This window comes from Castor canadensis, chromosome 13 (assembly GCF_047511655.1).
Source record: "Castor canadensis chromosome 13, mCasCan1.hap1v2, whole genome shotgun sequence".
In the NCBI taxonomy this organism is placed as follows: Eukaryota; Metazoa; Chordata; class Mammalia; order Rodentia; family Castoridae; genus Castor; species Castor canadensis.
This window is the reverse complement of record NC_133398.1, coordinates 9,228,901-9,241,445: the sequence shown is the minus strand read 5'-3', so window position 1 is coordinate 9,241,445 and position 12,545 is coordinate 9,228,901.

The window sequence follows — 12,545 nt, the reverse complement described above, 5'->3', positions numbered from 1 at the left end:
TGGGCTGACTCTAGTTTTAGCACTGCCCAGTGCTTTTTCCCTGGACTGCAGTGTCAGCCTTAAGTGCCCCTCACCTGCAGTGGTGAGCCACCCCATCCTGTCTTCTTCTTATCTGTCTTCCCTGTGGCCAACACCCAGCTAACAGGACCCTCCACTCTCACTGCTTCGAAGCCCCTCACCCTAGGAATGAAGTCTGAGTCTCTCAGGATTCTGGGCCACTCCCTGTGGGTCTGGCTGACCTCCCGATGCCTCCACTGGATTATGTGTGGCTCCCTACCCTTGACTCTCAGATGCTTCTGTACTATGCTTTCCTCACTCTTCTGCCTGGTAAGCTCCTAACCATCCTTCAGGACCCTGTTTCTGCACCAACTCTGTGATGCTCAGCTTGCCCCTCTGAGGCAAAGGTAACAGTTCTCCACTTCAAGCCCCCTCTAAGTCCACCCGTGCCTTGCCCAGAGCACCACATGTCACCAAATTGCAGCCACTAGATCCTGAAGGAAGGATCAGTGTTCCATTTATTATGCCCTCTGCCACCATATACATACTCCAAGCACCCGAGGGGCTAGGAAAATGGCAGGCATCAGTAATGCCCTCTGAGTGAACCCTGCGGGGTAGAAGGAGCAGACAGGAGCTGTGTTCAGTTGCTGAGGAACCCAGGAAGGATGGCACCAGTCATGCAGGGACCGTGATGTCCAGCAGCTGGCCTTCCTGCACACTTCCTGGCCTCACCTAAAAAAAGAAACTTCATCCCTACACGGAGACCTGGATCTAGGCTGGGCAGCCCATGGTGGTAGATGTGGGACTAGAGGTGGCCTGCTGTGGGCTGCTGGTTCTCTCCCCGGACCTCAGCCCTGGGGAAGCCAGAGAAAGAGAGAAAGCAGCCAGTGGTTCACAACCCAACACTAAAGCCACAGGGCCCCAGGTCTCAGGGGCCCAGGCCTTACTCTGCAGACCAGGGCAAAAGGGCACCTCGCCTGAGAGGTGACAGGTCCATCTTCTGTCTGCCCATTCACCTCTCCCACGTGCCCAGGGTGGGTCATGTTGCCCTTTTCACAGGCATCAGAAAGAGCACTGCCATGGCAGGAGAGGACTCAGTCAGAGTGGGGCTGGCCTCTGAGTCCCTAGCATGCCAGGGTGGTATGACCAGAAAGCAGCTCTTGGGGACAGTAGTGCTGGGGCTGAGGTCTTGGAAGTTTCTGAGGATCTCGATGGGGGGCACATGGGCAGAGGTAGCACAAGTTGGAGCACCCCAGAGACTCCCATCCCCACCCTTCTTGACCTCAGGATGGGCACAGGATTCTCAACCTCCTCTGCCATGGGAACCATCTGAGAAGTGTTTTAAATCCCATGGCAGACCCACACCAAGATGGATCCAAGGACTCAGCCATGTTCAGGCTCCCCAGGGATTTCAATGTGAGCTCAGAAAAAGAACCAAACTCCCAGCTCAGCTCTCAGGACTTCGCCAGTAATACAGCTTGGAAACTAAACACCCTGAAAGCCCGTGTGTTGACGGTTCCGTTGCCAGCCTGTGGTCCTATAGGGAGGTGGAAGCTTCAGGGGATGGGGCCTGGTGGGAGGAAGTTAGGTCATTGGGGGCATGTCTTTGAAGAGGGTTGTGGAACCAATTATCTCATTCTTTCTTTGCTTCCCAGTCACCATGAGATTTCCTCTGTCACATGCTCCCTGCCAGAGCAAGTGACCAGAGGCAAGACATCTGAAACCATGAGCCAAAATAAATCTTCCTCCTTTCAGTTGTTTCTCAGGTATTTTGTCACAGCCACAGAAAGCTAAAGCATCCAGGAAACTTACCAGCCAGTGGAGCTGTGTCCAATATGAGTTGGCAGGAAAACTATAGACCCCAGAAGAGCTCGTCCACCAGAAGGAAGACCAGAAGCTGAGTGGCCCACCCCAGAAGAAACCAAAGTCACAGACCAGACAGAACCTGAGCTTAGTATAAGCAAAATGTGTCCTCCGAGCCATATGGAAAGACTCTGGTAACATGAGGCCTGGGAAAGTCACTTTGAAATACCAAGTCCTAAAAAGCAAAAAAATCAGATAAACGAACCATTGCACTTAAAGATTTTAATATGCCTCTCTCAGAAATTGTAGTCAAATTGATAAAATATGAGCACAGATACAAAAGATTTGAGTAACTCAATAAAAACAGAACAAACTTAGCACAGAGCCATAACCTTTCAAAACTGTGTGTAAAGCCACTGAAGTTGCCTCAGTAAATTCCAAAGAGCCAACATCAAACCTAAAATCATCTCTGACTAGACAGTGACACAATTAGAAAGTGGTAGCAAAATGTCAGCTTTGTAGCTGTCATCATTGGAGCTCGTGAAGTGCTTCATGCCTGTAATCCTGGCTACTCAGGAGGCAGAGATCAGGAGGATTGTGGTTCAAAGCCAGCCCAGGCAAATAGTTTTCAAGACCCTGTCTCAAAAATATCAAACCAAAAAAAAAGGCTGGTAGAAGAGCTCAAGTGGTAGAGCACCTGCCTAGCAAGGATGAGGCCCTGAGTTCAAATCCCAGCACTGCCAAAAAGATTTCCATGATTAGAAAATTAATAGCATCTTAGATTGAAATGATTACGAAATCACTACATATCAAAATGCATGGGTCACAGTTAAAGCTGTAGATATAATGACTTTCATAGCTCAAATTTATCCAAACCCAAGAAAGTTTGAAAAACAATTAAGTTCGGCTGTCAATTGAAGAAGGTAGGATGGACTGGAGGAGTGGCTCAAGTGGTTGAGCACCTGCCTAGCAAATGTGAGGCCCTGAGTTCAAATCCAGTACCACCCCCAAAAAAAGAAAAGAAATATAATACCAAATAATGCCAAAAAAGAAAAATGATTATTATAAAAACAGAATCCAGAAATAGCACAAAAACAGAAGTCATAAATGTCAAAATTTTGTTCTTTGAAAAGATTAAAAGACAAACTTCTGACGAGAGAGAAAGAAGATGCAAATACAATAAGAAGGATGCGAGGGCCACCTGGCTGCAACATCTGTCACCCCATTGATCGCCAGGGTTGATTCGGCTGATCTGGCTGGCTAGGCGGGTGTCCCCTCCCTCCCTCACCTCTCCATGTGCGTCTCTCCTGAAGGTGCGCGTTAGGCGAAGAGGACGTCCATCCCCGGTAGAGGAGGAGCGCTCTTTGGTCAAGGACATAGGAGTAGCTGCGCTCCCCTGCTAGAACCTCCAAACAAGCTCTCAAATATAGTAAGAATGAAAACAAGAACTAACTGCAGACATAACGGTAAAAAGTATCAGTAGTAAACATGTGTCATTGGCTAGCTGGGAAAACATAAGAGGTCAAGAATCAGTATAAGAAAGTAAGCAACTATTAAATCTTGACCAAGTCATCACACGGCTGAGTTTACTCAGACTTCCGATGCTACAAAGTGGGTCTGAAGTGTCACCCAAAGCCAACAGGGTAAAGGCTTGCTCCCACGCTGGCATTACCGGGAGGTGGTAGAGCCTTCAGGAGGTGGGGGGGTCTTCAGGTCATTCCAAGCATGCCCTCGAAGGGGGTGTGGGACCACAGTCCCGTCCTCTCTCTCTCTTTTGCTTCAGTCATGAGGTAAGCAGCTTTGCTCTGCTCTGTTTTCCCACCATGCTGTCCTGCCATGGCCCCAAAGCAACAGGACCAAGTGATCATGGACTGAAACCCTAAAACTATGAGCCAAAATAAACCTTTTCTCTTAATAAGTTGACTGTTTCAACTGTTTGTTATAGTGATGGAAAGCAAAGCAACACACCCAAGAAATGACAGTGCTTTTCTGACACAACTCATTCTAGGAAAAGGAAGAAGGTAGCACCACCCAGCTTAAAGGATAAATTGCTTTCAAACCAGTAAGGACAATACACATACACCAAAAATTAGAGGTCTGTTTTTCTTGTGAACATGGTGTAAAAGTACTCCATAAAATATGATCTAACAACTGAAATTCAGCAATACAGTATATTCAACAAGCATTCATTAAGACTGAGTGGGGATCATCTCAAGAATTGAAGAACAGGCAACATTGGGAAGGCTGCCCAGGTCATTAATGGACTAAAGAAGAGATAGAACAGTTATTCCACCCAGTGCAGAAAATGTACTTGATAAATACCTTTCCAGGAATCTCTATAAGCATCGTCTTCAGGATAGGGACCTCTTAAGGATGCTCGTGATCACCAGTTGCTCATCACACATTGGTGCTCCAAGCCAATGCCATAAGACAAGAAAAAGAAATGAAGAATCCAGAATGAGAAGAACAGATGAAGCCATCATTCTTGACAGGTTATATAACCATCCATATCAAAAACCAAACAGAATCAACAATATATTAGAAAAAATGAGAGAATTGGACAAGGTTGTAAGGGATCAAAAAAAAAATAAACTAGAAATGAATAGCATTCCTCCATATGAACAGCAATCAACCAAGAAATAAAACAGAAAATAAGAGCCTTTCAATTAGCCATATAGTAGCTAAGAATCAACAAAGAGCAAGACTTTTATAAAGAGTTTTAAATACCCATAAGAGACAAAGAATATCTAAGTTAAGAGATATCCTATGTTTATCTTAACATTCTAAGCCAATTTTCCACAAGAACGTTATCCACAAAAACCATAAGAGCAAGAACTTCTGTTCTTGGTGTGTACTCCACAAATAGGGCACAAAATAGGCCCCTGTGATATATTCGCTCATTAAATTACTGTGAAGATGCCAGCCCTTCTCCAATTAATATAATAAGCACAAACCAAAATGCAAGAAAAATAATAAAACTTCAAAGTCACAAATTTTCTAGAACAAAAAAAGTTCATGCAAGAGTTCTGGCAGAATTTGACAAAGTTATTTTTTTTCAAAATGCTAAAATGTTCATGGAAGAATAAAAGTCCACATTAAACATTTTTTGAAATGGAAGCATTGAAAAGGAGCGTTCATTTTCCAGACAGAGGAGGTGCAAAACCATTGAAAACGGCGTGCTGCCATGCTACCCAGGAGGTCGTCCCAATTGGGGAACAGGATGTGAACCACAAGGGAGTGTGTGACTCAAGTGTTCTAATTTTTTTAATGCTTTAAGACAGTGTGGTGACGATCCTGCCTCAGCCTCCGGGACTACAGGTGAACACCACCATGCTCAGCTCCTGTTCTTATATAGTCTCAAAACAAGTCCATCACAGACATGTACAAATATCTTCTCCCACTCTGTAGCTTGCTATCTTTCAATGAACAGAGGTAGCCGTAACTGTGGCACGCCTGCCAGTCTTTTCCAGTGTTCATCTTCTCCATCTTGTTTAAGAGGTTTTGCCTGTTCCCCAACACCCTTTAAAAAATGCTCTTAATTTCTGCCAGAACCTTCCCTGGAAGAGGGGTGAGGAAGCACCCTGGGGGAGATAACATCTGTCCTGAGCTCTTTGAGGGGTGGGCCTGGGGTGAAGAGGTTTCAGGAAGAGGTGGAGGAATGTTCATGGTATCAGCAAGTGTCATGCAGGGCAGTGGTTCACCAGGTGTGTGTCATCACCGTAGTCCTGCATTTTGCAAGTGAGGAAACTGAGGCTCCAGAGAGTGCTCAGAAGCACCCAACCAAGGGCAGCTTGGGACGTTCAACCAAGGTGCCCCAACTCCAGTGCTGTGCCTAAACAGAGCCAGGATTACATCCACCTAAGGGAGGCGTCCTGTCATGAGGGTGTTAAGGATGGGATGGACCATGAGGTCAGGTAGGCCCCGTTCAGGTCTGCCACTTCCTCTCGACATGACCCTGGGACTCTGAAATGACAGCAAGCAGCCACTCAAGGTTTTCAGCAGGAATGGAAGCTAGCCCCATTACACGGCCCCAGGTAGACACAGGGCTGGGATCAGAGACCCAGAAGAAGGCATTTGGCCACGGGGAGGCCCCACATGGCCCCTCCACCAAGGGCAGGAAAGGAGACAGTGTCTAAGGTCATATGATCCCCCCCCCCCACACACACACCTATGCACCCAGAGTGGGACTTTGTGCACCCAGGTCACCCTCTGTGCTCCCTGCTGGCTCATGCCACAGGGTACGAGTCCTCTTTGTTTGGAATTACCTTCCAGGCTAAGCTTTCCTGGTGGGGTCCTGGGGCGGTGTGGGCCCAGCACCCACCCCCCTTGCCTAGAGGGGCCCTCAAGGTGGGTTCCTGCAGATCCTCGGGGCCAAGGCACCTTGCAGGTCACCCCCTGCAGAGATCTCTCGCACTTTAAAGTGAGGGCCATGCAATGCCTCCGCTCCAAGGTGGGGGACAGCGCAGATGGGGGCCTCTCGGTCTGCGCCCCCCCCGCCCCTGGGCAACCGGCTTACACCTGGTCCGGCCGCGCGGGGGCGCTCGCCCTCGCTGAGCCTCGCAGGGACAACCCGACCCGCGGACAGCGCGGTGACACTGGACCCTTGGCACAAAGAAAGCGGAGCTCCGCGGGGCTCTCCAGACAGAGGAATAAATCCATCGGCTTCGCGCTGCAGACGTGTGTTTGGAAGGAGGCCAGCCCGCCGCCATGTCCCCTCTGCGCCCCTCGGGGTCCCACCCTGCAGTGCCCGCTCCGGTGGCGGCGGAGCAGCCGCGTAGACCAGGGACGCCTCCCAGCCAGGGCCGCGTAGACCAGGGACCTCTCCCAGCCAGGGCAGGTGGGTCCAGCCCTGCCGAACTGGCCCTGTGCACAACGCGGATCCGGTTGGGGTCAGAGCCTGGACCCCGGGACCCCCAGCTCCGCCCTCCCCTCCCTCAGTTGTAAAGTGGGGAGGTCACCGGTCCTACTTTGAAAAGTTACTGAGAAGCTTGAGGAGAGGAATCACTGTTGCTCAGCTTCCAGCCCTTAGGCAAACCACCTGCAGCTCCCTGACTCAGTTTCCCGGGTCGTCCAATGGGACATTGTACGAAAGAGCCTGCTGCCTGGCGACCCTGTGCTCTGGGTAAATGCGGCTACTGGGACATCTGAGACAGAGGCCCTGTCGGCACACCCAAGCCTGTGTCCCAATGTCATTTAGAGACCTCTGCCCACCCCACCCCCAGTTTAGGGCAAGTGCTCCTTGGTCCCTGGCTTGAATAAGGGACTCACTGTGGAGCCCACATGTGTCTGGGCAGGGGACTTCGGGGCAGTGTCCTCCTCTAGCTGGTCCTTAGGGCCCTCTCTGGCTAAGAGGCCAGGCAAAAACATTACATTTTTTACACCATCCAGAAGATGAAACTGTCCCGGGCGCTAATCCTTCTCTTCCGTTTGGCATTACACCACTCTGAAACATAGCCAAGATACTGAACTGCTGTGGGCGTCCAAACCAGGGCTGAGACCTCCTGCAAAGCCAGCCTCGGGGACTTGTGCCACCAAGCAATGTTCTTGGTCTGACTCAGCCTTGCCAGGCCCCTACAAAGTGATCCCTGACCCCGCCAGCCTACACCACAACACACCTCCCTATGGCCGGCCTGAGGGGCGCCCCAGGAACTTGACTTCCTTCCCAGCCGGGGCTGCTGCCTGCCCCCACTCCATTCCCCAGAAAAATATTTGGAATGGTCTTTGACTGAAATGAGATTAATCCTCGGTTCCCCGACAGTGTCTTGGGCATGTGTTTTTATAACCTCCCTTTCAAATGAGAACCATTTGTCGCTGGGAAGCTGGGGAGGCCCTGCCCCAACTGCTGGCCAGGCATCACCCGCACCTGATTGAATGTCAGGGACAGTGCAAGGGGGGCGGGGTGGGGGGAGAGCAGCAAGTAAGGAGTGCTAACTGTCCTCTGCTGTCCCTGCCCCGTTCTTGTCTCCAATCAGTGACCTAAGGACACAGGTTCTAATCTTGATTTTCCTTGAGCTTGACATCACTCTGCACCTCACTTTCCTCATCTATAAATGAGGCAATAGCCCCCAGGCAGTGAGCCCAGCCCAGTGCCTGAAAGACAGTACTCTTCCAAGTCTAATGAGACTCAGCTCCCAATGGAAGAATAAAGTCCCCCTGGCCAAGGCCTTCCAGAGGGCCGCAAATGTTCATCCTGAATGTGGCTTGGATCCCCTCCCACTTCCAGGCCCATGGTAAGTGACCAAGGAACGGAGCTGCCAGCACTTTAATATGTAGAGGGTCAAGTTTATAGATGCCATCGTGCAGTCTCTTTAATTAACTCCGAGCCTTGGTCGGTGGCCTTTCTCAGCTCAAGTCCCCTCCACCCCCACAACCCCAGGTCCTGTTTGAAGTTTGCAACCCCCCCAACTCCGCCCCTGCTTGCCAAAGCAGCTACAGACCCTTAGGGCTCAGCTGGGAGGGATTTATTGGGGAATTTCAAACATGGGGTCTTGGCTCAAACTTGTTGCTTCCCCAAAAATCTCCCCAGAAGTTTGATATGTGTGAGGCTGAGGCGTGAAGGAGGCACCCTGAAGATCTGAGCGCTCAGAATTCCACCTGGGCTTGGGGGAGAATTTGCAGCACCCCTCCCACCCCTGGCCTGGAGGAAGAGAGCAGGAGACAGCCAGAGAGACACAGGTCCTGGGACATTGTGAAGGTACTGGGGGCCATCACCTTAAGGAGCTGGGAGTACAGCTCAGGGTTAGAGCACTTGCCTGTGTGAGGCCCTGGGTTCCATCCCCAGCACCAAAAAGAGAAAAAAAAAAATATTCCCGCCATGATCCCCACCCCTCCCTCAGCCAAGATGGGTCTCTGCAGGTGTGTCCCCACCCTTGCTGGTCCCTGGCCGGGGAAAGTGGAGACAAGGTCTAGGTGGAGGGCCTGGGGCTGTACAATTGACACGAGCCACATTGCAACGCGTGTCTTCGGTGTGTGGCTTCTCTCCCCAAGGCATTCCTTCCTCAGTTCTTCTCAGACTAAAGAGCCCCACACCCTTGCATGGGAGCCCAGCCAAGAAGGTCCCCAGACAGGGTGTGGTCCCCCGCCCCCAGTCCATTTCTCCGGGAGGCCCGCACCGTGATGGACAGGCTGCGGCCCGGCTGTGCAGCCCCCGGGAGCTCACTTCTTTTGCACTTTCTCCTGAAGCCCGCTTCTTGCTTAACAAGTGTTGAAAGCGGCACAAACAGAAATCCCCCGGGCTCCCCATGACTAACGAGATGAGCTGAGCTCGGAGATAAGAACCGAGCCCGCCCGAGGGTCCCCAGAGCCAAGTGTCCGATTCCCTCCCAGGACGCTGCTCCGCCAACTGTGCTTTGAACTTGGACGGGCAACCAGGGACAGAGCGCAGGGCCTCCCCGCCGGATGGGCGCAGATTGCCAGAGATAAAGGACCTCAGCTCCGTCCAACTTGTGCTGAATCGAGCTTTTGCAAAGCTGTCACATGGTTTCACTTCTCTGCCCGCTTTGTTGAAAGATGTAAAAATTTCAAACCACCACAAAGTAAACATTTCAAAACGCTCTCTTTTCAAAAATCACTCACATTTTCAAAAATCCCTTGAATTCCACCCACGCCACCCCACCCCCAGCCTTTCTTTTTGCAGAATTTTGTATTGGCGTGGTTTTCATTAATTTAGAAGCTGCCCAGGTAAAGCTAGCTGTGATGTGGAACCGTGTTTTACGGGCGGGAAGTAGCTTTGTTACTTAGCTACATTAGATAAATCGATGTCTTGTCAGAATCAACCAGGTTTTCTTTATTAGGGTGAAATCGTAATGAACTCATCTGCTTCTAATATTTATAAAGAGAAGAGAGGCCATTAATTCTACTGCTTGTGAATAAAACCAGCTGTGATTTCTTTCCATTTGATGGGTTTTGGTTTTAATATACATTTTTCACAAATAAGCGCAGAGATTTTTTGGTGAAAATGTCACATTCAGGATCTCATAAAGAAAGAATGCAAAGAGAGGAAAACTAAATGTTTTGTTAGCTAAGTAATTTCTCACCTTGCAGAGTGGGGGACATCTGAGCCAACTCTAGCACATTAGGTGACGGAATGGCCCGCTGGACGCTAATGTAATTCATGACATCTTACAAGGCTAACCGCTCCGTTTTGAAGTTTGTTTTCCTTCGGGAATTACACAGTTCGTTTAACCTAATCTGTCCTGACACTTGAATTATAATACTGTGAGCTTCTTCAGGGAAGTAAAACAGTAGTTACCTGCTTAAAAGCAAAGCAGAAGTTAATAAAGCAGCAGAATGTCAGGGAAAGGGGCTAATCGAATCACGGTGTCGTTCTCTAGAGAAAATATAGTCAAGTTGTATTTTTTTTTCCAGTGGAAATCTCGGACGCCTAATGACATATTTCTGTCCAGGAAGAAATTTGAACTCCGAAGCCACACTTGATTAAACCCCCAAACTGTGAGACACTGCCCCATGGGACTACGGGGTGGGGGGGGACTTTGACTTCTGGGTGTCAGAGCTTAATTAAAATATTCATCCAGCTGCTCTCCCCTCGCTGAGGAGGCCCAGAGGAATTAAACCAGTGAGCTTAATTCTATTAGCTCACCTGCCCGTGTACACAGCGATGCAGAAGACCATTTACTAGTTCAGGAAAAAAAAAAAAAAAAAACACATCAGACCCACGCTGTAAATTCAGCGTGGAACATCGTCACTGCAGCAAAATGGTCCCCAAACACACAATGGAACTCGGCAAGTTCAGCTAGTTTTAATGTCTCTTTCCAGAAACCCAAGGTGCCAAGCCTCTGCTACGAGGGTGTGTGTGTGGCTGCGGGTGTGAGACAGACCTGTAGGTGGTTTATGATAGTACACAGTATTTTCTATGCCACTCTGTCAAGCTGTATCTCAAGGAAATCTTCACTCCCATGCCAGAAAGTTGTCATCACCATGGACGGATGAGAGAATTGAGGTCCGTGAGATGAAGTTCCTTGAAGCCCAGGACTCTGGGGACCACAGAGCCTACCGAGTTCTGAGTGCCTAGGGAAAAAAGTGTTCTGCTGAGGTTTGGGTCATTTTAAATGTAAACTTATTTGATATCTAACACACATGTATGAACTTCAGAGGGTACCAAGGCTATAAGACTAAAGTCAGCTTTGCTGTCTCCTTCCCCTCAGCCCCTTCTTCTCATCCCAGAGACAGCCACCTTAAACAATTTGCCATGTCTCCTTCTAGACAGTTGAGGCTTCTACCAGCAAATTGTATCTTTTCTTTTAAAAAGATGTGTAGCGCTAGCACGGTGGCACATGCCTGTAATCCTAGCACTAATTAGGAGGCTGAGGCAGGAGGCTTATGAGTTTGAGGCCAGCCTAGACTACGGAGTGAGCCCTTTTCTCAAAAAAAAAGGAAAAAAAGAAAGAAAAAAACCCTACATATGGAGTATAACAGGTACACAGTTCTGTGGCTTCCTTTTCTTTCATCACATTCTTTGGGGGACCGCTCCATCTCAGTCCTAGACCGAGCACCATTCCACTAGGTACGTGGGTTAGACTGATCCATAGGTGACTCAACATTCAACCATGTTGACCAGCGAAGGTGGCACTTTAACATGATGCTACCAGTCTCTGTCATTTATACCCCATCTTCTGTGACTGAAGTTGATATAGTTTCTCACCTTTCACTCTTCCCAACAGCACTGTGACAGGTGTTATCTGCAGGCTAAGTTTCTGGAAGTCCCGTTACTCTGCGACTTTGGGTAAGTCAAGTCCCTCTCCCCAACCCGAGTCTGTGACCCTGTCTCTGGCAGGCTCCGTGGTGCTGAAATCCCACGTTTCTAATTCTATCCCTCAGCTCCAGCTTAGGGTCCCCAAAATCACTGTGGAAACAAATGTCCCCCTGCCACCCCATGCTAGCTAACTCTCTGCTGGCTGTATTTGTCACCAGGGAATGAGACATTTCCCCAGGATCGATACAAATGGAATGAAAGTCTATCCTGGGCAGCAGCAGCAAGAAAGCCTGGTGTGTAATAAGGGGACCTCTGGAGGACATTGCATCCCCATGACAACGGCCAGCAGACCTGGAGTCAGTGTCAGAAGCCGCTTATGCAAAGGGCTGAGGCTGGGGCCAGCCGGGTGCTGCTGGGGGCTTTAGGCTGGAACCAAGCTGGTCCTTATAGGCTGTTACAGAACCTGTCTGCCACCCTGGCCCATTGCCTGTCCCTAGCCCCCCATGGGCCACCTGTCCATGGACACAGTCACATTTCCCAGCTGGGCTACGATGGAGTCGGCACACACAGCTGGCTACACGGGCATGAATCTGGTTATTTGCAGCTTGCTGTGGTCCCGGACCACCATGAGGCTCTTGGATGCTTCCGACAGGACCAGGTACCTGGGTAGAGGTGGCACAAGTGGCTACGTGGACCATTTCTTTTCTTGTCATTAATCTAGTAACAGGAGGACCCAGAGACACCCTGAGTTAGTTACAGCTTGCAGAGACCTGAGAAGGGCCAGCCAGCCAAAAACTGTCCAAAACAAACCAGGATGATCTAAAATCATGATTTTTCCTCAACCAACCAAAATGACTCTGGGCTCCCGTCTCTTGATTGTCCTGTCACTTTTGTAAATCTTCTGCTGAGCTAGACTGACACTGGGAAAGATGGCGTGGCAGAAGTAGGTAACCAGCTGGTGGATAAGGGAGATGGGACTGGCAGGGATTTGTTTCCAGGGATTTGATATTTTAAGTTATTGTTGTTATGTGTA